Raw genomic sequence first — 23,838 nt, 5'->3', positions numbered from 1 at the left:
CAACAACTACTTCACATTTGAGGGGCAGACATACAAACAAGTCAGGGGTATGGCCATGGGAACCAGGATGGCTCCTTCCTATGCCAACCTTTTCATCGGTTGCTTGGAGGGGGCTTTCCTGGGATCTGTAAGTCTTCAGATCCTGGTTTGGTTTAGATACATTGATGATGTTTTTACCGTATGGACTCATGGTGAGGTAGAAAATCTAAAATTCCTGGAATCTCTGAACACCTTCTCCCCATTAAATTTCACATATTCCTATTCCGAATCCCTTGCCACTTTTCTTGATGTTGATATCATCCTCACCAAAGATCAGCTACACACTTCTGTTCTCATGAAACCTACCAACAAACAACAGTATTTATATTTTGGCAGTTGCCATCCTTTACACGTCAAACGTTCCCTCCCACACAACCTTGGCATCCAAGGCAAACATATTTGTTTGGATGCAGACTCTTTACAGCAATGCACCAACATTCTCACCTCAGCTTTCACTGTGCATTTTTACTCACCAGCCTAGTTAAAAAGCAGACTTCCTGGGCCATTACATCCAACCCTGGTACTGCTGATCCCTCCAAAAAACAACTTTTTAGCACACCATTGGTGACTCAGCATTATCCTGGTCTGGAATGTGTTAATCAGCCACTTTGACAGGGCCATGATGACTTCCTAAAATCATTCCCTGAAATGAGATCCATTCTGTCCGAAATTCTGCTCAGTACACCTAGAATAGCTTGCCGTCACCCTCCCAGTCTGCAATATTCTTGTCAGACTCTAAGTGCCTTCCGCACATATCTCCCTACTCTATGGCTCCTACTCCTTTGACCATCCCCACTGCAAGACTTGCCCTATGCACCCCCTACCATCAGCTATAACAGCCCTGTAACTGGCAAAACATGTGCAACCAATGGAAGAGCCACGTGCGAAATGACACGTCATATACCAGCTGTTATGTAAACACTGTTCGGCCCTCTACATTGGCATTACTACCACCAAATTATCAATTAGGATGAATGAGCATAGGCAGAGGACATATACTGGCAACTTGCAATATCCTGTTGCAGAGCATGCTTTACAACATGACCTTGGCACCTGTTTCTCCACACACGCCCTCTAGGTTCTTACCCCAGACACCAGTTTTTCAGGACACTGCTGGTGATACTAGTGTTACAACATGTCCTTGGTTCTCGCCACCAACCTGGCCTTAATTTATGTTAATTTCTTCACTGTAATGACTCTTTGCTTCACTCCATTTCAGTTTTCCACATCTTTCATTGTCTTACCCATCTATTTTTCACTGCCCCCTTCCCACCTCAGTTCCATAGAATGCACTTAGCTTTTTACTCTTATTAACTCATGCATGATGTTTAAGCAGTAATCTCTGTCTGCATATTGTCCTGTCTTCCTCCTTTAAGCTATCAGGTTTTCAAATCTTGTCCGATGCAGTCCCCAACAATCAGTCTTTCCTTCTTATCCTGGACAGTAAGTCTCCCCTGACCTGTGGTTCTGAGTGACTTTCCTGAAATCTATCCCTTTCCCTAGACCTCTCCAGTCCTTTTCCTTCACCCCTGTTCCTTCCTCTTCAATCCCTCTGCCAGAAGAAGGAACCACTGGCTCTGAAAGCTTGCCAATTACAACTGTCTTTTATGTGTGTGTTCTGCTGCCGCTTGGTGGGTAGATTTTTTATCTATCTAATTAAATAATTCATAAGTAATGTTCTACAAAAATTTAGTTGATATTAATGTAGTGGTATTATGAATCATTTACAGTGTAGCTTCAATGAAAAGCTAATCAAAAGTGGAAATAAAAGAAAGGTTCAGGAGTGTGATCATAATTCAGGATGAAAGCATATTGCAAGGGTTTAGTTAATTTAGAAATTACCTTGTTGCTGGTCTTCAGCTCTGAGAAGTCTGTGAACTCCATGACTCATTGATAATTCTTCTTATGTCTGTCAAAGTGCTCAACTTCTACTAGAACTGGGACTCTTTAACTCTGATTTATAGGAAGGCTTTTACTGTGCCTTTAATTACAAAATGTGACCAGACATTAATCATCTAGTTACAACTCGCCTGAACAAACTCTAAACTTCCTCTCCTGTTTGTTGGTATTCCCTGACCTCACGGTTTCGCAGAAGATCCTTTGCTGCCTCTGATTACTTTGTACATCATGATGCCAAGTACTTTAATGCTCTTGGGATGGCATGGAGCCCATACAGAATATCTCAGACAAATAACATAACATGAAAAAGAAACCTCTTACATAATAATTAAACTTTTAAGTTCTGGATGATTTTCCTAGAACACAAGTGAACAGATCTTCTGCTAATAAATTTTGTTCATTTATATTCAAAATTAGTATGAGATTTTGACCTCAACCAATAAAATGATGTATTACCAAAAATTTTATTTACAAAACATCTGAAAAATCTTGTACTTTCACAATATCAGTGGTAAGATTCACTGATAAAATTGCTATCATCAGTGAAAGTGAAGCAGAACTACAGGACCTGTTGAATAGAATGAATAGTCTGGTGAGTATAGAACATGAACTGAGAGTAAATCAAAGCAAGAGGAAAGTAATGAGAGTAGCAGAAATGAGATAAGTGATAAATTCAAGAGCAAGACCATGAAGTAGATGAAGTTAATCAGTTCTCCTACCATGAAAGCAAAATAATGTGTGGTGTGAAAAGCAAAAAGGACACAAAAAGTAGACTAGGACAGGCAAACAGAGCATTCCTGGCTGAAAGAAGTCTACTAATATTAAACATTGGCAAGAAATTTCTGAAAATGTATGTTTGGGGCACAGCACTGTATAACAACGGATCATGGACTGTGGGAGAGAAGAGAATCAAAGCATTTGAGATTTGGTGCTACTGAAGGATGTTGAAAATTAGGTTGACTGAAAGATAAGGAATGAAGAGTTTCTCACCAGAATCAGTGAAGATAGGAACACATGAAAAAACTTACATTAAGAAGGGATAGGATGTTAGGACATGTATTAAGACATCATCAAATAACTTCCTTGGTACTAGAGGAAGCTACAAAGAGTAAAAACTTAAGGGAAGACGCAGAGTGGAGTACATCCAACAAATAATTGATGTCATTGAATGCAAGTGCTACTGTGGGGTGAAGACGTTTCCACAGGAGAATTCATAACAGGCTGCATAAAGAGAGAAATAGAAAGAGAGAGAGACAAAGAAAGAGAGGGACAGAAGGAGAGAGAGGGGGGAGGAATCATATTCATACTAATATAGGTTGAATTTGATTCTTGCATTCTACAGTTGATCACACATATCACTACTTTCCCAGCCCAGTCCACACAGAAAGAGGCACTAGAGATGTATAATGCCCACAGTATTTGTTCTGAGATAGCACATCATATACATGCAAAGTGGTTGAAATTTCTCCATGACTAGGTGTGTCCTATAGTGCAATTCACATTGAAGGTAGCTTTGTTTTCAACCTTTTTTTTAAAAAAAAAAAAAAAAAAATCTCATTTTGTTCGTTTTCGTTCTTCGTATCTGCTCTGGGCAGACGTCAAAAGACGCCCGTTTCAGTTCGTTGATGATCCATTAACTCAGTTTTTTTTATTACAGAGGGCAGCTAACCCTCTGACCGAACACGCTGAGCTACCATGCCGGCGATTCTGCACATACAACTCAACTAACCCCACTGCAGTCAGTCAAATTTAGTCTGCCTCCAGCCACCTTAACATGATCAGTACACGATGGCTATAAGTGCTCTCCAACAGTCTTTGATGGGGCCTTGCTTCTGGAGAGACGCCATTTTATTCAATGTGATCAACAGCAACCATTAGCAACATGGAAGTGTGAGACCTGATTTTCTCTCAGCATATAGAATGTTCAAATAACTTATAGGAATGCAGCTGGGTGATGCTGTCAACAACTGCCAATATTTTGACATATGCACACCCTGTCATTTTCAAAGCACCAGCATTCCCATAAGTTACCTGAATATGAAAGTTTTTGCTCCCTCCCTATCATTTGCATAAATAAACCTCATACCCTCTGCACTTCATTTTCTCTTCCTCTTATGGGGTATACGTTATAGTCACATAATATTTTTTCAAGATAGTATGTCAGTTTTTGATTATTTTTAAATGTCAACAGCTTCACAACCTGACTTCTCTCCATATGGAGCTAGAGAAATCTTACCCAAACAGTATATTTTTGTAACTGATACATGTACCAAGCTTGGTTTGCTTTAAATGTCCCAGAATTATTCTTACATATCACTTTTTTCCCAGTCTTACAAATAGTTAATAGTCTCCTGGCCCCAGGTAATGTTCGCACCTAGTTTGGTTGAAATGTCTTTAGGGTTCCAGAGCTGTCCTGTAAAATAAACAAACGAACACACACACGCCAACATTTATGTATGTAGAGTGTTATAGCTAATTATTTAGGAATCACATCAGTTGCATTAGCAAAGGGAAAATTTACAGTCAGATAACATCATGTATACTGGCTCAGTTTGTCAGACATGCAGAAGGAAAACATGGAGATGTAACAGAGAGGTAGTGACATGGTTGTGGTCCTGAAATCTTCTGCAGGCATATGTATTAATACACTCACACCTTGGTATAATGACTGCTGAGTGTTAATTGTGAATTTGTTCCCATATAAAAATTAGCCATGAATTGTGGAAGCATGCTCATCAGAGTCATCTTCATAGAGGAGGTAAACAAAGTTTAAACAGGAAGTGGGAACACTGCACTGACAAACAGCTTTCATGGCAGTCAAACAGAACCTCTAGCAGAAACTCTCTGACAGCCAGTCTGACTTGTGGCTTTGTTGTGTTCAGTTACTTGTCTTGTGTATGCTCTGTTTGATAACAAATGTGTTGTATATTGTATCTGGGTTGTGTGATTATTTGACACAATCATTGCCCATGCTCTCTACCTACATTGGTGATCCCAGATGACTGTGTTAACATGTAATTTCACCATTTCCCACTATTGCGCAACTACAATGATACCATCATGCCCCCTTTATGCCACACAATTTAGATCTGTGGACAGCGTTTCTCATGCCAAGACATGCCATGCAGCCCAAGTAATAAAAAGTGACAGTGACACCTCTTGGACCATGCTACGTTAGTATGCAACAGGGCCAAACAATGGAAAGTAACAAACAATCATGCGATCATGCTCAGGACCCTTCTCCTTTACAGATTGGGCTACAGCTGAGCCACAGCAATCCACCCACTTGGATTCATGCCTACTCAGTTCTGAAGAGACATAAGCCCTGCCACACCTGAATCTGATCATTTCAAATCTCATACAGCCGGCTGCATCACCTCTTGTGTCGTCTACCATGAGCCTTGTTGTGTCGTGAATGGACAATACTTGCTTTGCTACTCTTCCCCTATGAATATCATGTTGCCAACCTACTGACCACAGAAACACCTCAAACTACCACCAGTCTGGCCAGACCATCCAATGTTATTGTTCATCATCGTGGCCAGCATCTTCAAATCAAGTGACATCATCAGTGATGGCACAAAATTTGTCACCCTACTAAGCCACTTAGGGGGACATCTGGACACAATAAGTGATATCATCCCATCCTCAGCAGACAAGTATGAGACTATGAAAGCTACATTACTCTGCTGCCTACCCGCACCAATGGGAACAAATTTGTCACATTATTTATGACGACACATTTTTATCATAATTATGGCATCGTCTCTGCACACAGATCTACCTTCATCTCATGCCTCAACCACATATTATGGACCCTGTGGGTTGTGAAGGCCCCTCCCCTACCCACAATCCCAATTAGTCGTGGTCACCCATGAGAATGAACTTTTTGACATATGTCTTCAACTTGGGGACTTGACATATTCTATCATACAACAGAGACATCACACCAATAATGTCGCCCAATGGGAGCAACAATGACACACAGCTTTAATGGTAGTGCAAACAACAGCACTCCAATCATAAGCTGAGCCGACCGTGTCCAACTTCTGCTGATTCTGACTTCACCAAGCCTGGCTAGAGCAATGACCATCACATGGCATCAACAAACCTCTCTCTCCTCACCATCTGCATTGTCCCTGTGCAGAACATCATTGACTGTGTTGTGTCCATGACTGCGCGTCATGCCACTGACCATGCTGCACCTGTGCACAACAGCTTTTGGTTGGTATCATGCAATATACACCGACTCCACCCGCAATTGCCATTCTCCATGCAATTTCCAAAACTACAAGCTAAGTTCGCTGGAAGTGCACCAGACCACATAGGATATTTAAGTCATCTCAGTTCCCACAATCATTATGATGGGCTTCATCTGCTCTGTCTCCTTCATGGTAACAGACTTTTTGTTTGTGACCACGTCAGTGTCCAGCTATACCTCGTTGACACAGCTCAGAGATCAGCACTTTGTTGGCTTCTTCACCGGGCCAGACTCCATCCCCGTGCACCTGTTCAACTACATGCAGAAAATGATTTGACAATATGAGTGTAGGGTCCACAAGTCTGCATACTGGACTTCAGCCTCAACAAAGAATTCACATGGACATTTATCATCATGGATACAGCAGAACCAGGCACAGGCTTTCTGTGGTTCTTCCACTTGGTCCTGGACTCAACTAGCAGTGTGCTAGCACACACAACCACCAGCTGCTCCACTTCTGGTGTACTCAACCATGCCCCTCAGTGGCATACCACAATGATACGCCTTGTTCTGTGCAACTACCACCACCTCCCATGGTCATAAATGAGATACATCAGCTTCTCCATTGAAGCCTCCACATCATTGACAGTATTCAACATATTCAACAATTCTATTTCAACATGTGTAAAATGAACTTTCCCTTGTAACATGACAATGACGTCATCAGACACAAGACCGGAGATGTCAATCATGAACTTCACACAGTAAGAAAGGTTGTCAACTGGCTGTGTCAAACACTTCCATTTGTTCCCTCCACCTCACTGACATATTTACACCATACCAAACCAAACCCTCCATCACTGCTCAAGAATGAGCTGTCAGCACTGCTCCCAGCTACTCCAACAAATCAGTATAGCACCACTTGCTTGCCGAACCTCTACCGAGCCTTCATATGCCTCCCTCCCATTACGAATAGGACAGTCCATAAGATCATCACCACACCTGGCCCCCTGGTATGCCACAGAGCACATCAGCTACCATCAGACCAATTAGGAGCCACTGAATTGCCATGGACAAGCTCTTACAAGCAGAAGCCCCTTTGACAGTTCCTGGGCTCCTCCCATAAAATTTGTCCCAAAAAGAAGGGATCTCTCTGACTGTGCAGTGCTTATAGAATCCTTAACACTCATACTGTTATGGACAATTGCCTGGTACCAAACATCCAGGACTTCACCCACTACTTAGCAAGTACCTCTAGTTTTAGTGTTATTGACTGCAAGATGGCATATCTACAAATACCTGAAGGTCTAGATGATGTTCACAAAGTAGCAATTATCATGTCTTTCAGTTTGTTTGAATTTATTTTCATGCCATAGAGGCTTAACAAGATGGTGCAAACAATGCTTACCGTCATGACATTTTAATTTTCTCACCAGATGAGGAGTCTCAAAACAACCACCTCAAACAGTTTTAGAGCCCTCTCTCATAATGGTGTCATAATGAATAAATACAAATGTCAATTCTGGCTCAAAGAAGTTATCTTTCTTTAACACACTGTCAATGCATTGGGCTTCTACCCCACACCACAATGTACAGAGACTGTCCAACAACTGCCACCACCATAAACTATCAAGAAGTACATTGATTCTTAGACATGATAAATTTCTGCAGAAGATGTCTTCCACAGGCAGCCTCTTTGGATAAACCACTAACACAAGCTCTTGCCGGCAAAAATACCATGAACAAATGCAAACTCATTTCATAAGTGAGATGAAATCTGTTTTTGAAAGAATTAATGACTACCTTACCCAGGCCATCACCTTGGCACACTCCCTTCCTGATGCACAGCTCACTATAACAGCAGACACGAGTGGCACCGATATCAAAGCTGTGCTACAGCAAGAGATGTGTGCAACGACTACTCTGTTACTTCTCATGCAAGGTCATTTTGTTCAAAGCAAGTTGTCTGCATATGACATGGAGTAATTGGTGGTTTACAAAGCAGTATGTTACTTCAGATCATCACCCACTTGCTGACTCTATTTGAAAGACACCCCCGTTGGTTTCAGCATTTAGACGACAATGTCCACTTCATCATGGATATCTGACACTTTGTTGTGGCAAATTTTTTTTATACATCAGTGCCTAGTCATCTGCCCTCAATTATGATCAGTTCACTGAGGCACGACAACATGATGAACACTTAAAAGCCCCCATTACAACCAGTCCATGAATCTATGGACTGCATCTTGGTCCTGAGGGTGACCCATCCTATATTTTGTGATGTTTCACAAAACTGGACATGACCTGTCATACCCCAACAATTTCCCTGTGTCATATTGATCATCTTCACAATTTGCACACCTGGGCATTCACCCAACCACCCATCTAGTGATGGGACAGATTCAAAATGCCTAATGTAAAGAAAGACTGTTGATTTTGAGCTTGTGAGCATGTTCCATGTCAGAAGAGCCAAGTCTCATTCATTCCCAAACACCCATAGGTTATTTCGAAATCCCTATAGAGTACTTTCAACACCTACGTGTTGACCCCTCGTCAGCCCCATTATCTATTTCCAAAGGCTACCGCTATATTCTCTTGGTGACTGACTGGTTCACATGACAGGATGAAGCAACACTGCTCAAAGAGATAACAGCTTAATCCACTGTCAAGACATTCATCTCATGCTTTGGCTGCCCCATGTCCATCACAACAGACATCACACGCAGCCATGCCAGAGGAAGGATTCGAAACTGTGACCGTAGCGATCACGTGATTCCAGACTGAAGCACTTAGAACTGCTCAGCCACTGCAGCTGGCCCAGGCAGTTTGAAACTGCATTCTTTCTCAAACTATGCAATATTACAGGCACTAAGCACTTTGTAACCATCATCAGAGTAATGATCTGGTGGCAATGCTCATTAAAGGTGGCTCTGATGTGCTGAGGAGGACTGGTGCACTCCCATGGGTCTCCACACCACAAAAACATGACCTTCAAGCCTCATTGTCCAAAATTCTATACAATAAGACATTATTGCTGCTAGCAGACTTTGTACCCCAAGAACCATCATCCATGCCCCCAGACCAGTAATGAACTACATAGCACACCTCCATATACCACTGCCCCTCCCACACTCTACATCTAAATCTTTGTTCATGAAGCACTCCCAGATTGTGGCTTTGCAATGTTAAGAATTACATGGTGCAGCCTGCCCTACACTCATGTTTCTCAGGCTCCCACAAAATTGTCCAAAGAGATGATCAAACTATCCATATTTTATTAAATGGAAGACCTATGACCGTTTCTGTCAGCCAACTAACACTATGTCACATGGACACTACAAGATGACACACAGTACAACAACAGGTACCAAGGACCTCCATTTCCAACACATGCTGACCCTCCCATTATCAACACCACACCACTGACCTTCAGCTTATGACTGGATACCCAAGATTTTCTTCTCAAGGACCTCAACACACAACTCATAAGACAACAACCTTCCCATCGAAGGTCAGCATGCTGATTGCCAGACTGCAGATGGCTCCATTGCATGAGACTTCTGCAAGACTGTCAAATTGCCACAAGACATTGATACTGCCGCTCTCACAGCCCATGTTTCCAGTGAAGGTATCCTCACAATCACGACGCCACATTTACTTCTAATGAGCCCCTCACCATCGGCAGTACCATCAAGCCCTGGTGACACACGCTCTGCACTGTCTTCCCCAGATGCTGCCACACACTCATGCTATGGCCAGCCCCACTGCAAGTCAACCCACCTCCATGTCACCACCTGATGATCTCACCAGTGCAGATGACAACATACCCAGAATATCTATCCATCTCTCTGCAGTCCCACCACAATGTCACTCCTTGCAGCCTCCCTCACAGTGCCCCGTACTAAGGGGGGGGAATCTCAGTGGAGAACTGAGAAATAGCATCATTGGTAGTCGACTGGAACCCTGGGCAGGAACTTTCTGACAATCAGTCTGGCTTATGGCTTTTTTGTGTTTGGTCACCCGTCTTGAGTATGCTCTGTATGACAGTAAAAGTATTCTACAATGTATCCGGGTTGTGTGATATTTCATCACCGTCATTGCCTATATCCTTTAGAATTGCAAGTATAGATTGTTGAATCATTACTTTAGAATCAGTGATCGATGACTACACTCACAGCATATTTGCATTATGCCTAGACACATTTCATGGCCATCATGGATGGCAGGGTGTATGGTGAAGGAGGCAGTGTTATTTCAACTGATAATAATAGTGACAGTGCTTCGGCAGTAAGTGTTATTGATTATTTGAATGAAAAAATATTAATTCTATAACTAAAGATGACTTGATTTGACGAAAGCATTCTGTCAGTAACTAGAACATTCCAGGCTAGGACCAATGACAAGCTTTATATTTCTAGAGCAAATGACAAGCTTTTGTAGGGTGTATAATAATTATATATAACAATTATGTGTTATTTATGTTTATGTATAATAATTATGTGTAATTTATGGTTGTTTAATGCAGAGAGCCAGCAGAAAAATAGCTAAAGACTTATTATAGGTTAAGTGAACATTTCAGAGACTTGACACATTGAGCCACAATTTTCGGAAGAGGCAGTAGTTGAACAAGGAGGCCAATAACCAGCAGAATTTGCACAGCAGCAGTCAGCACTTCAACAGATCAGTGACCGAGCAGATGGGCAATGCTTCCAAGGAGAACAACGACCAGCGCAGTTCGCTCATCAATGATCAATGACCCAGGAACTTTCAGCGTACTGAACTCATGAGCATGACGTATCTGGCGATGCAGAGGAGGATGACAGGGCAATGCCCGACCATGCCAACATAAATGTATAACAAGGAAAGCTGGCACATGTAACGAGATTGGTCACATTTCTGCGCAACATGAGAGGCATGGATCAACGACTGAAGGGGCGTTGCCGCCATAGAAACTTTGTGAGATCAGCGAAAACACTGAAAAAATACCTCCATCAAATGGGCATGAGAGAGCCCTTTGAGGGGAGTAAGAAGACATGAAGAAATATAATCTGGAAGGGTGGACCAATGTTTAGTCAATGGACGTCATACTTCGCTACAATGACTTAGCTGCTGTGCTGCTCAACAGAAGAAGATGTTGGTACCATGCCAATAGGTCAATTCAGAAGATGCCATACCAGATGTTACCAGAAAGAAGCTCATGTGGTACTTACTTAAGTGGCTGGTGAGGACGAAGGGGCTGTGGCCTCACCAAATGGGTCACCTGTGAACCTAGAGGTTGATGAACTCCACCAGAAGATACCAAACGTGAGGGCACTGGTTCAATTCCAGTACAGACCACTCTGCACCACACCACAGCCACTTGTTTATAATGCAACAAGCAAATTCACAGGGAGAATACCGCATACGCTGCCTGGCACTCCGCTGCAACATGAGCCATCAGCGTGTCAGTGGCCACTGGAATCTACATGCTACAACCCCATGCCACTGTGCTGCCATGAGGAACAGAGCAAATTAAAAAACTTTGTATTACTCTGATGGTTTAAAGGGTCTTATGTTTCTGATAAATAGCTGATAGTGGAACCACCAATGTTTCACTCACATCTCGCCCACTGAGCCAAGGAAAGAGCCCATCCATTGCCCACAAAGTGTTGCTTTCCCTCTCCCCATCCCTGACAAAATAATAACCTTTGCTCCCATCTGTCACTGACACTCAATATCTAATGTCACAAAACCCCGGCTCGTTCCCAGGTACGTACGCATGTGATTCCCAGCAGTAATAATAATAATAATAATGTTTGTGAATATATGATAGAAACTGAAGTAAATGTAGACCAACAGCCAATGGTGATGGATTCAATAGCAGCAAGACACACATGAGAAAACTTCCAGGGAACTCATATAAGCCCATAGATAATGGCCCACAAATAGCATATTTAGAAAGAAAAACAAGCTGATACAGGAAGAATACAGCTGACGGCATATGGAAGAATTATTCACATCATATGCCAAGGATTCAAGACCATATTACCAAGTCTTCCATTCAGGAAGAAATTGATTCAAACTTGAAAGCAACACTTCAGTAAGTGTAAATTGCATACTATAGTTATAAGTGCTATATGAGCAGAAGTTTGAGGTGTATATCCCAACACACATGGTGTAAAAACAGGGAACAATTTTAGGTTTCTATATTGTTCTTTCTGAGCAACAGTTATCAAAGCAGTATCGTCTAATGTCCATGTCATAAAAGTGAAGTGAATAACAAAATATGGAATCTAGGAGGATTTATGTCATGTTATACATTTGTGCACTTATGAAGTCACTTTTGACTCACACATCTTTCTGCAGCAGCATGTTTACACGCACAGTACATACTGTGAAGATACTCTACAGTTTCTAGCAGTGAAACAATATTTCCAGAGTTCAAGATAGGTCATATTGCCACATGGCATCCCAGTAAATACAGATACAGCATACTTCAAGTCGACAGACTGGATTGCAGACACAGAAATAAAGATATCTTTCTGCAATCCTTGGGCTTGTCCATAAGGAGTAATAGGCTATTTTTTGTTTTATTTTGTTCATCACTTATTGAAAAAAAAGTTACAAAAACACATGACAAAACTACATCTTTGTATCACACATCAGCCATTTTTTTTATTTTTCAAATTTTAAAAAACTGTGTTATTGCTCTGTGCACAATATCTTATTGATTAAAAAATTATTTGCTTTTTGATTTCAGATGAGATTTGCAGACTGCAGGACTTCTGACATGGACTCACCTCATTTTGGACAGAGCGATTTTAACTTCTAAAATGGGAGGCTTAATGATGATTGAATTTCTTTAAAAAATCAGAAAATGTTGTTCAGAATAAACAAATAATGTATAAAATATTTATGCTGATTGCTTAATTAGTTAAAAAAATCATAAATATCACTTATTTTGTAGATTGGCTGAGAATAATGGACCATTAAGTAGTTTCAGAAATCACATCATGTTCTTATGCCTGTTTTTAAATAATCCCTCTTCTCTCACAACTGCCAGTCTGCTATCAGAACTAACTTGAGCAACATCTCTGTATCAAAAAGTCTGCAACCGGCAAGCAATCTTGTAACATTATTAAGTCAGTTCCTGTTAGAGTCTGGATTCAGAAATGAATCACTGGCTATTATGAATGACTGCTCCCCAACAATGGTTATCGCTACTGGCAAGCAAAAGTCTACATTAGGGCAAACACCACACTCCGCTAGTATAGCAGTAATGTCTATGTGACATGTACTCAAGGATACTCCTGGCTCCGGTCATTATGATTTACTTACGGATATTGGGTGTGAATATAGTCGTTGTCAAAAATTGCGTGCCACTGCAAGATGAAACACTAAGAAAGAGAAGTGGGAGCATTATCAGTAACCTATATTGGAAGATGCTGTAACAATGGTGTCTTTGTCGACCACATACTGCATGCTGCAAGCCATTGGCCTTTGTGGGATACAATACATTTAAAGCTCCTGCCAGCATGGCTCCAAATGCCAACCAGCTACAAATGACATTTTGTCTACTCTTGGGAGCACATTTAGCAATAGGCCAATAAAACGTGAAGAAATCTCACTGGGTACAGTTTTACATTTCAGCTCAACTTACCAAATCAGCATCAGTCAATGAATTTTGCTTCCAGATCATGCTAAACTGTCTGTGCTGTACTGCCTATTAACTTGGCTTCCTTCTACCTTCAGACATTTGTGTATGTCATATTTAACTTTTTCTTGGTTAATGATTTTGCTTTCCACCACATTCATGCAGGTATGAATAACACATACTACAACTTCTATCTGAATCTGGAGTTTTGTGCTATAATTTATATTTTATTTTCGTTGTTCCTTCATTCTTCAGTGACTTCCTTCTTCATGATTTCTACATCTTGGTTTATTTCTGTCTGGTTCTTTATTCAAGATTAAATTTTTTAAAACTTTTCACCTTGTGACTAGGTTGTTTGACACTGAAAATGTAATTTCATAACTCTTCCATTATTTATTCCATTTTTCTAGGAATTCTTTGTGCAAGACTTCCCAATTTCATTTTATTCATGGAGGTTTAATAAGGGGAGATGACACTACAGACTGAAGCTGTACTTTGGTTTGAAGTCACCATATTAGATGCCCCAAAACATTAGCAGACTACTGTTTACAATAGCGTTTTGTTCTTCATTTCTTGTAAATAAAAATAGTACAGTGCTGTTGTGGGTAACACAGCATTAGGAAGGAAGCTCCAGACATTTTTCTGGTCTCAAATTCATATTTGATCCAGTAATATAATGCATTTTGCCTTGTTAATGTAACTCTCTTTTTGGTATAGGTTTAAAATAACCAAGAAGAGAAGTATGTGATATGAGAAGGCTGCTTTCATAATCCAGCAGTTACCTCAATATGGACTGATGAATCTGATGTTTGGTCTATGTTCTCTTCCTGAAAATGTTGAAAACATATTCTGCTATATTCAATCTGTTTCCAATCTTTCCTTCTCACAATGATCACCCAGAGAGCACCTTCAGTTGGACTGACAAGACATCTTAAGTCAAAAGACAGAAATAAAACTGCTACAGCAAAAGAAAATATTGTTTGAATGAGTCCATTTACAAATGATATAAGATTCAGTTACATTTTCGACTATAATCAGAATGATTAGTATACCTGTTAATAACACAAGATAGGATTTTTGATCAAAACACTTCCACCAGAAGCTAGTGTCTTGGGTGATAACATTGCAAGTGTCAGCTTCAAATTTGTGACATCACGACAGCTTTCCTTGTTATACTTCCATGGTTTTATTTCTATTAGATTTTTATGCCTTGACAATTTAATTTATTCAGTTTTTCTAAGAATTCTTTGTGCAAGGTTTCATTATTTTGTTTTGTTACCATCAGCTGTTTTATGCCTGCAATGATTTGTGCTAGCATGTTACTCATATCAAGAGGAGGTAGTTCACTTATTTCTGTTTTTTTCTTCATTTGTTGGGACTTTTTGCGTATGTATGTTTCAGGTGCTACATTCTGCCATACATTCTATGTTATTTAAAATACTGGAATATGTTATTCTGGTTTCCAAAAATCCAAGTAGTTAGGCATATTCTTAGACTCAATAATCAGTTTGCACTTTTAGTTGCCCTAATCATCAAATGTTTCATTCTGATAAGTAACAGTGAAAATGAAACTGGTCAGATATAACAACACAATTTCAAGTACCACTCTTACACATCACTGCAGCCCTTTGTAGAAACATTGTAAAATTCCTCAGGAATACTGATCTGTGGCACTTACTCTGTGTTTTGCCCCTGTGAGTCCTGGCTGCTGCATGATCTGTTGGTAACAGATGGTTGATCTCCTCCAACTGATGTACTTGAAGTTCTGCAGCACCATAATCTGTTTTTTGGTACTTATTCTGCATCACCATAGTGTGGTTTGTTTGCACTGTGAAGTATCTGTTCTATGAAAAGTTTATGCTTACATGCAAATAAGACATAATTGTTGTCATTGCCTAGTAGTCATTCATAGTTTCCTCTAATATCTTATATCTCAATGTATCTGTAATTTTGTCATACTTTGAATGCATTACCACTTATAAGCTTTGCCTCCTTCAATGTATGATTGCCATGGTTAATTATTTAAAAAAAGACAATGGTTGCATTAATTAATGCGAGAGGAAGTAACTTATGACTGAAAATGATAATACACCATTCACCTAAGTTATTCCAGGGTCATGCCTCCAATAAACTGCAACTCAATTTATGTTCAATTGTTGAGAGTAGCTTAAGTGAGATCATGAAGTCTAAGTGCACTGCATTTTTTGTTAATTAAGATGACAGATATAAATCTATGAAGTTGTAGTCTCAATTACAAAGCTATTCACAGTTTTTAACAAAAACTCTGATAAGTAACTGCTTTAAATAGTATTCTCTCTTTGAAATTATATATTGCCATTAGATTATTTGTTGCATCAATTAAGACCAAAACGATCAGATTAGGTATCCATGTCAAAAATATCCACTCCACCATTGAATTCCTCAATACATAAACTAAGAAACTCTCTCAGGCTTTCTTCTGCTACAAATATCCTATACTTCTTATTCACAAACAAATTTTCCAGGCAGTATTGTTCTTTTACCCTCTGATTAAAACAGTTTCCACTTCCAAAAAGAAAAAAAAACCATAACTCCCTCCTCATTACCAATTACGGTCCAGTTTTTGAATGTCTCAGTACTTTACTCCACCATGACAATGGCTTTCTCATGCCTGTAAATGAGATCCTCTCTCCTTGATATCCTCCCCCCTCTATCCACTGCCACTCCCTATCACCCTTCTAATCCCCATAACACCCTCGCTAAACCTTAACATGTTCCAAAACTATTATTTCTACTCCAAGGTTCCTACACATGGAACCTTCCTCTCCAGCCCCACCAATGCTAAGGAATACAATATCAGAGGCAGAGCAACTTGCAAAACAACACATGTAATTTATCAGCTAATTCATGTCTGATGTACAGTGTTTTAAATAGGTAGGACCAGTGCTGAACTGACTCAGTGCATGAATGGGCATAGAAGAACTGCCCGCTTCGGAGGAACCTTGTTGCTGAACTTGCTTTCCCAGATGACTCAACTAATGTGAGTTCTTGCTACACCAGATGAGTTATTTGGATTCTCCCATCAGATACTAATTTTGATGAACTCCAGAGATGGGAACTTGACCTCCGGTACATCACACATCCGGACACCCCCCTGAACTTAATTTTGATTAACATATCCCTTTCCCTTGTGTCTGTCCTAATTCTTGATTGCACTATTTATCTCTCTTCCCTCTAATCATAATCATCTTTTATTGAGTCATTATTCTTAAATGTATACTGAATGTACGAACAAGTCAAATATATGTGTGTGTGAGAGGGAGAACAAAGATAATTAAAATTTACTAATCACAATCATAAATTCCAAATAATAAACTATGACCTCAATCAATTTTTGACAAAATAGTATAATTGTATAGATAAAAAATTTACTCACCAAGTGGCAGCAGAACACACACATAAAAAAGGTTATAATTAGGCAGCCTTTTGGAGCTAGTGGCTTCTTCTTCAGGCAGAAGGGTTGAAGGGGAAGGAAGAGGGGTGAAGAAAAAGGGCAGGAGAGGTCTACAAAAAGGGGTAATTTTTGGAAAGTCACCCAGAATCAGGGACATGATGGGATGAGAAAGAAAGGTCTTTCCTTCTCATCCCATCTGTTAAGTCTCCCCTTACCTGTGGTTGTGTGTGGCTTCCCTGAAATCTACCCTTTTCCTAGATCTCTCCAGTCCTTTTCCTTCACCCCTCTTCCTTCCCCTTCAACCCTTCTGTCTGAAGAAGGAGCCACTGGCTCCGAAAGCTTACCTAATTATAACCTTCTTTTATATGTGTGCTCTGCCGCTGCCTGTTGAGTAGATTTTTTTTATCTATCCAGTTACATTAAATAACAAACAATACAACTTGTATGATACGAATTAACAACATTTACAAATTCAGTTTATAAAATGTGTTGTTTCACAATTAAAGAATTCCTTTAGTCAGTAAAAACACCAATCCATCAGAAATGCCCTAAGGTTACGTTTAAAGGAATTTTCATATCACTGCCGTTATAAATCACAAGGCCCAGTGTTGAATACTTTAATTGTAATGTGAAAAGCCTTCCTGATATAATATTGTTGTAGGAAGAGACCATTGGATGTAAAGCTGTTTCTTGTGTTGTGGCTATGGACATATTTATCACAATACGGATTAATGGAATACGAAATAAATAAATAAATAAATAAATAAATAAATAAATAAATATTTTGCCATAGGTCGCTGGTTCCATTTAAATGTGTAGTGGTGCTACCTGATATTACCATGGAAACCGAGTAGTGAGTGCAACGTTACTGTTGACTGCCATGGCACCACTACTGAGATGGCACTTATTAGCTAAGTGTTTTCTGATGAGACCACACCAGAATCTGGCATATAAGCTGGCCCATTGTTGGCCTGAGCCAATTGTGATGCAATCTGTTGAGTGTGTGGCGAAAGTGCTACCAGTTCAGCTCAGGTGCTAATATCATGGGCTCTGTTTGTCAAAGGCAGAGCTTTAATAGGGAATAGACTGAACTTTGCTTTGGAATTCAGACTTAAGCTAGTTTACATTGTTTTTGAGGAGCACCCTTTGTATATTTCTTGTTGTAAATAAACTGAGACAAGACCCCACTCAGTCATGCATAGCTTTTCTTTACAAAAACAGTTACTTGTCTGCAAATATGATTAAGTTTCCCAAGTAGATCATCCCATACTGAGGCTATAAATGAAAGTATGAATAATATGTCTTTAGTTATCACTCTGTCCTTATCATCTCTGAACTGAAAACTGACACAGTGCTCACCAATGTACCATCTCTAACCTACTCTCTCTGTTGCCTTCCCCATCAAGTTCGTCAACTTTCATCCTCATTACAGGTGGGTCTCTCACAGCCTAGGGTCTGTGAGTGCCCTGAATTTACTTAATAACTTTTTTCTTGCTTCTATCTACCTTATTTACTTGAAGCCTGCAGAACACTCATTTTAAAGCTGGAGTCTGGATCTTGACTAGATGAAATTCCCATTTGGCACTAATGTGACTTAAAATTTCTTCTCTGTGATCATCAACCAATCTTGCTGCTCCCTCTTTACATTTAATCATCAGATTTCTCAGTCAACTCTGTACCCGCCAGTTTAGTCGAGCGCGCTAACGTGCTGCTTCCTGGACTCGGGTAGGCGTGCTGGCCCTGGATCGAATCCGCCCAGCGGATTAACGACGAGGGTTGGTGTGCTGGCCAGCCTGGATGTGGTTTTTAGGCGGTTTTCCACATCCACCTAGGTGAATACTGGGCTGGTTCCCCCGTCCCACCTCAGTTACATGGCTCGCAGACATCTGAACACTTTCGCACGATCCCATGGCTTACACTAGTCGCAGACAGTTGGGGTATACTAATTCCTTCCCGGGGCGTACGGGGTGGCGGCAGGAAGGGCATCCAGCCACCCCTTCAACTAACATTGCCACATCCGATTAACCATGCCGACCCTGCATATCTGTGGGACAAACGGCACAAGCAAAAGAAAGAAAAGCAAGAATTTCTCAGTCAACTCTGTAACAATCTTTCACAATGTGCCCCACTCTTCTACTACATTGTTTGTGCCTACTGGATTGTTAACTAGGTTGTTAGAAATCACATTCTCAAACTCTACTGTCTCTATTTGCATCAAATACTTTTAATATTAATTTTAGGGCTTCAAAAGACAAAAAAGATAATTCTTGCTAAATGATAATTTCACTGATCATAGTCACTATAGGTTCATATTATTAATCTTTTTGGATTAAAATATTTCATTTAATTTCTTAAATATTTCTTGTACTTGTTACACAATTGTTACCCTATCAATAACTTTACAATGAAATCTCCCAATGCTCTCTTGTCTACATACAGTTTTCTGTTTGTTCTCAAGGCAAAACTGAAGCCAAATCGTATCACTACTCTGCATTAATAGTCAGCTGTTTGATTCCCGTACTTTAGCTGGCCACCAGGGAGCAGTGATGGTCATGTAGTCTTCAATTCAATTTCTGCATGCCACAAAGAACTAAAATAGTTGGACTCTATCTTTTAGAAACCAAAGTAACAAGAGAAAATGATTTCTCTTTTCTACAAGTCTCTTTTGCTCAGATATATAATTATCAATGCAACTGTATCCTCATACCTTTTGTTCATATCACAAACAAATACTTCCTACACATTTTAATAAACACATGTAACCTCATGTGAGTGAATATTGAGACTGTTTCCTCACAACTTTCATTATAGAATAAAATATTTGATTAAAAATGAAATCATGTATGTGTGTAAACCAAACAAGCAGTACTAGTGAGTGAGGGAGGGGAATCACGAAAATGACTTTGGCAAACTACAACTATTTATGATCATGCCACAAGCTCATATTAGCACACCACATCATAACTTCTTTTCTTGTGAAAAGTCACATGACACTACATCATGTATGGCCTACATGCTTGCTTTTGGTTGCACTGATTTATCCAGGATTACAAGAACACCTTACTTTAAAAGAAATGAATGTGTGTAGAAAGATGTTTAAAAAACATTCCTCATTTGTAATATGTCTATTATCATAACCTCTGCCATTACATTTCTCAATTCCATGTTGTCTGGATGCAAATGTCATCATTGGGGATCTGTCAACAATTAATTCACTATCTCATTCCATATATTTGTTCCTGTTACCAGATTTGCGATGCTGAGATAGAAGTGTGACTTACAATGTATTTGATTATAGATATTTATTTTATTGCACTGTGTTTGAATAGATTTATACAGTCTATTTATTTGTATTTAAAAGAAGCTTATGTATTAACTGATTGCTTCTGATATAATATTTACTCAAAGTAATTTCTGTGTTTTGTATTAGCATCTACCTTATACTCAAAATGAAATAAGCAACCACTTGAGAGTTGTTCTACTTTGATGTGAGTAATCACCTGAAAATAACCTGTTTTCTATTGAAAGCACGCTGTAACTCAATTCCTCTATTTATTCTTTGAGAACAAAAACGATAATGCAAATTCTAGCTTGCAACTGAATATGGTAACAAAGTTTAATGCTTGTAAAATGGTAATATACAAGTGAAGTTTTTGTGGGGATAATCTAAATAAACAGAATGACAGAAGATACATGACTTGTGATATTAGTTGCAAAATAATGACAACTCCATATTGTACAGTATTGTGTCTCGAAGAAGTTCCATGTCTCATGCAGAAGAAAATAATGTTAACCAGTGACTGAAGGCAGTACACGTTTTATAACCATCAGTTATACAAGTAACTGAATTTACCCTCAAAGCAAATTCTCACAAAAAGAAGGTAAAAATATGTATTTTATTTGTGCTGTGTAAGAAATGCTATATGTTAATGCCTCATAATTGTGTACTTGATATATAAGTTTGTGAACATGGCGGCGAATAGAGAAGCAGTAGTAAGGGGCTTCAGGAAAAACATATATTTCACCGATATAAAATGTATTTTATGCAGTGAAAGTCTTCTAAATGGATTAAGACTATGTTCAGCGAGGCAAAAATGGATTCATACAAAATGTGCCAAATGCTTCGTCATAGTAAACATGAAAAGTGACAAGGGGGAAATTAGCTACTGTTGTTTTCAACCGACATGTCTAGCAAAACAAGACAATGCACAGGAGAACACACAGGAAGGAAACGCTGGCTATTCACAACAACAGGACATACTTCAAAAGGTAAGCACAATTTGTGACTGTGGAGTAATCAGCTGTTGTTTACGATCAATGTGTTCATTAAAACAAGCAAATATGCAGGAAGAAAACGTCGTACAAACTCTAGATCAGGATCTACTGCAAGCTAAAGAGTATACAATCAACCTAGAAAAATCGATCAGGGAACTAAAACAAAAACAAAAAGTGGAAAATGAGTCATTTGCTAGTCCTATAATAAGCTGGCATGTGAAACAAGAGGTAAATTGGGATCGTAAACAAAAACAAAAAGTGGAAATCGAACAGAGTACTAGGCATAAAATAACCTGGCATGTGAAACAGTGCAAAAATCATTACGATCTGAAAACAACGAATAAAGTTGAGCTTCCTGACACCAGTGAAGACTCGATCAAACAGGGAACTAAAAGTAAGGATCATATGTATGAGACAAGTGAGAATAATAGAAATAAATGATGTGCCAGATGCTAGTGAAGATATGAACAAACAGGGAAAACAAGAGAAAGGAACATACATCTAAGACAAGTGGGATAAATAAAAAGAGTGATGTATACATCTTCTCAGACAGCCACGGATGAGGCCTAGTAGAAAAAATAGCCAATATGCAAAACAAGCTAAAAGTAAGAGGAATCACCAAGCCAGGCACGCCATTAAGTGAAGTGTTGAAATCCTGGGAAACATCCGTAACAAAAGGTGCGAAATGTGTCATTATTTGTGGAGGAAACGACATTTATAGAAACGAATGTATCAATGCTGAAGTATATGTGCTAAGCATTCCTCAAAGACACGACTTGATGGTCGAGTCCTGCGTAAATAAAGAAATTACCAGAACAAATAGGATATTTAGGAAGATATCCAGCAGCTTCCCACATGTGATTTTCATAAATGCAACAAGCTCACAAAGAGAGCTTTTCAAAAGGCATGGTTTACACAGAAACAACTGCGGAAAAACTATTCTGTGCAAAGAAATTTTGGAAAAATTTGACAAACTACAAGGGCAGACACAGACACCCATAATACTACCAATGAAGGAAGAGGCAGGAAAGTCTCCACTGTGCCATATAAAAGAAAAAGAAACAACCTCATCACCAACAGAAGCAGACCCACAAACCTCACCATGCCCAATAGAGGAAAAAGAAGCAACATCATCACCAACAGAAGAGGACCCAACCCCAAAAGAGGAACAGATAACAACAGGAAAAGAAGTAAGGTCATCAGAGACCCGACAGATAAGATGTGGGAGGGGAGAAAGAAAAAAGAAACCTATCAGGGACCAGGACTTCCCATAAAATGAAGCCGGAAACTGGCCAGCCTACAAGAGGCTGTCATCAAAGGAAACTCAGGATTTTCACTAGCCCAAGACCAGCAATGCCACAACATAGCAGACAATCTGAGAAGCACACAAGTATTAGAGTGTCAAAACCAGATGTACCCGGAGACGACAAAACCAGGAGAAAATGAAGGGAGAAAAAACATGAAGATAATGTTATGGAATGTAGAAGGATTGAAAAACACAGCATGCATAGCTCCAACAGACTTTCTCGGAGGTTATGATGTAGCAATATTCACAGAAACTTTTCTCACAGATCATTGGCAACACCAGAAATTCTATAGCATAAATATGCTGGCAAAGCAAGGAGAAACGGGGCGACCCCAAGGGGGAATAACTGTCCTACTGAAACCATGGATAACACCAATTATAGCAACAACAGAACTAAATCACTCCATTCTAATAGAAGTAAAACACATCACAAAATTAGCAACCTACTTCCAGCCAAGCGAATCGGCCATAGACATAATTGATGAACTGGACCAACAAATAAGACAGAGCAAGAAATACACTCCTTTACTTATCACAGGGGATGTAAACTGTCGGTTGGATGTACAGAATCACAGAACAAAATTAGTAATCGAATCACTACAAGAAGAAGGCCTCATCCTGCTAAACGGCACAAACGTCCCTACATACTTCTGCCATAATGGCAAAAGTGCTATTGATATACCTATAAGAAAACACATCCTGATGAACAAAGCCATACAATCTGATTGGAAGGCAAGAGAGAACCAAGAGAAGAGACTGCTCTTGAGGAGACTGGATCCAAGGAAAGTGGAAGAATACCACGACCAGATAGAAAAAATTGAGTCCTTAATCAACAACTCAAATGTAGAGGAGGCAATGCTTGAACTAGAGAAACTCTTAAAACAAGCAACTACCCCCAGGAAAGTGAGAAGAGCTAAACCGTGGATTGATCAAGAGTGTTATCAGCAAAGAAAAGAATACTCCAAGCTTTACACCGACTAAAAACGGACACAGATAATCACTCACTACTACAAACACATGTTGAGAAAAGAAGATCCTACAAAACACTA

This window comes from Schistocerca serialis, chromosome 5 (assembly GCF_023864345.2).
Source record: "Schistocerca serialis cubense isolate TAMUIC-IGC-003099 chromosome 5, iqSchSeri2.2, whole genome shotgun sequence".
NCBI classification, from domain to species: Eukaryota; Metazoa; Arthropoda; class Insecta; order Orthoptera; family Acrididae; genus Schistocerca; species Schistocerca serialis.
The sequence above is the reverse complement of the archived record's forward strand: the minus strand, read 5'-3'. Positions refer to the sequence as shown.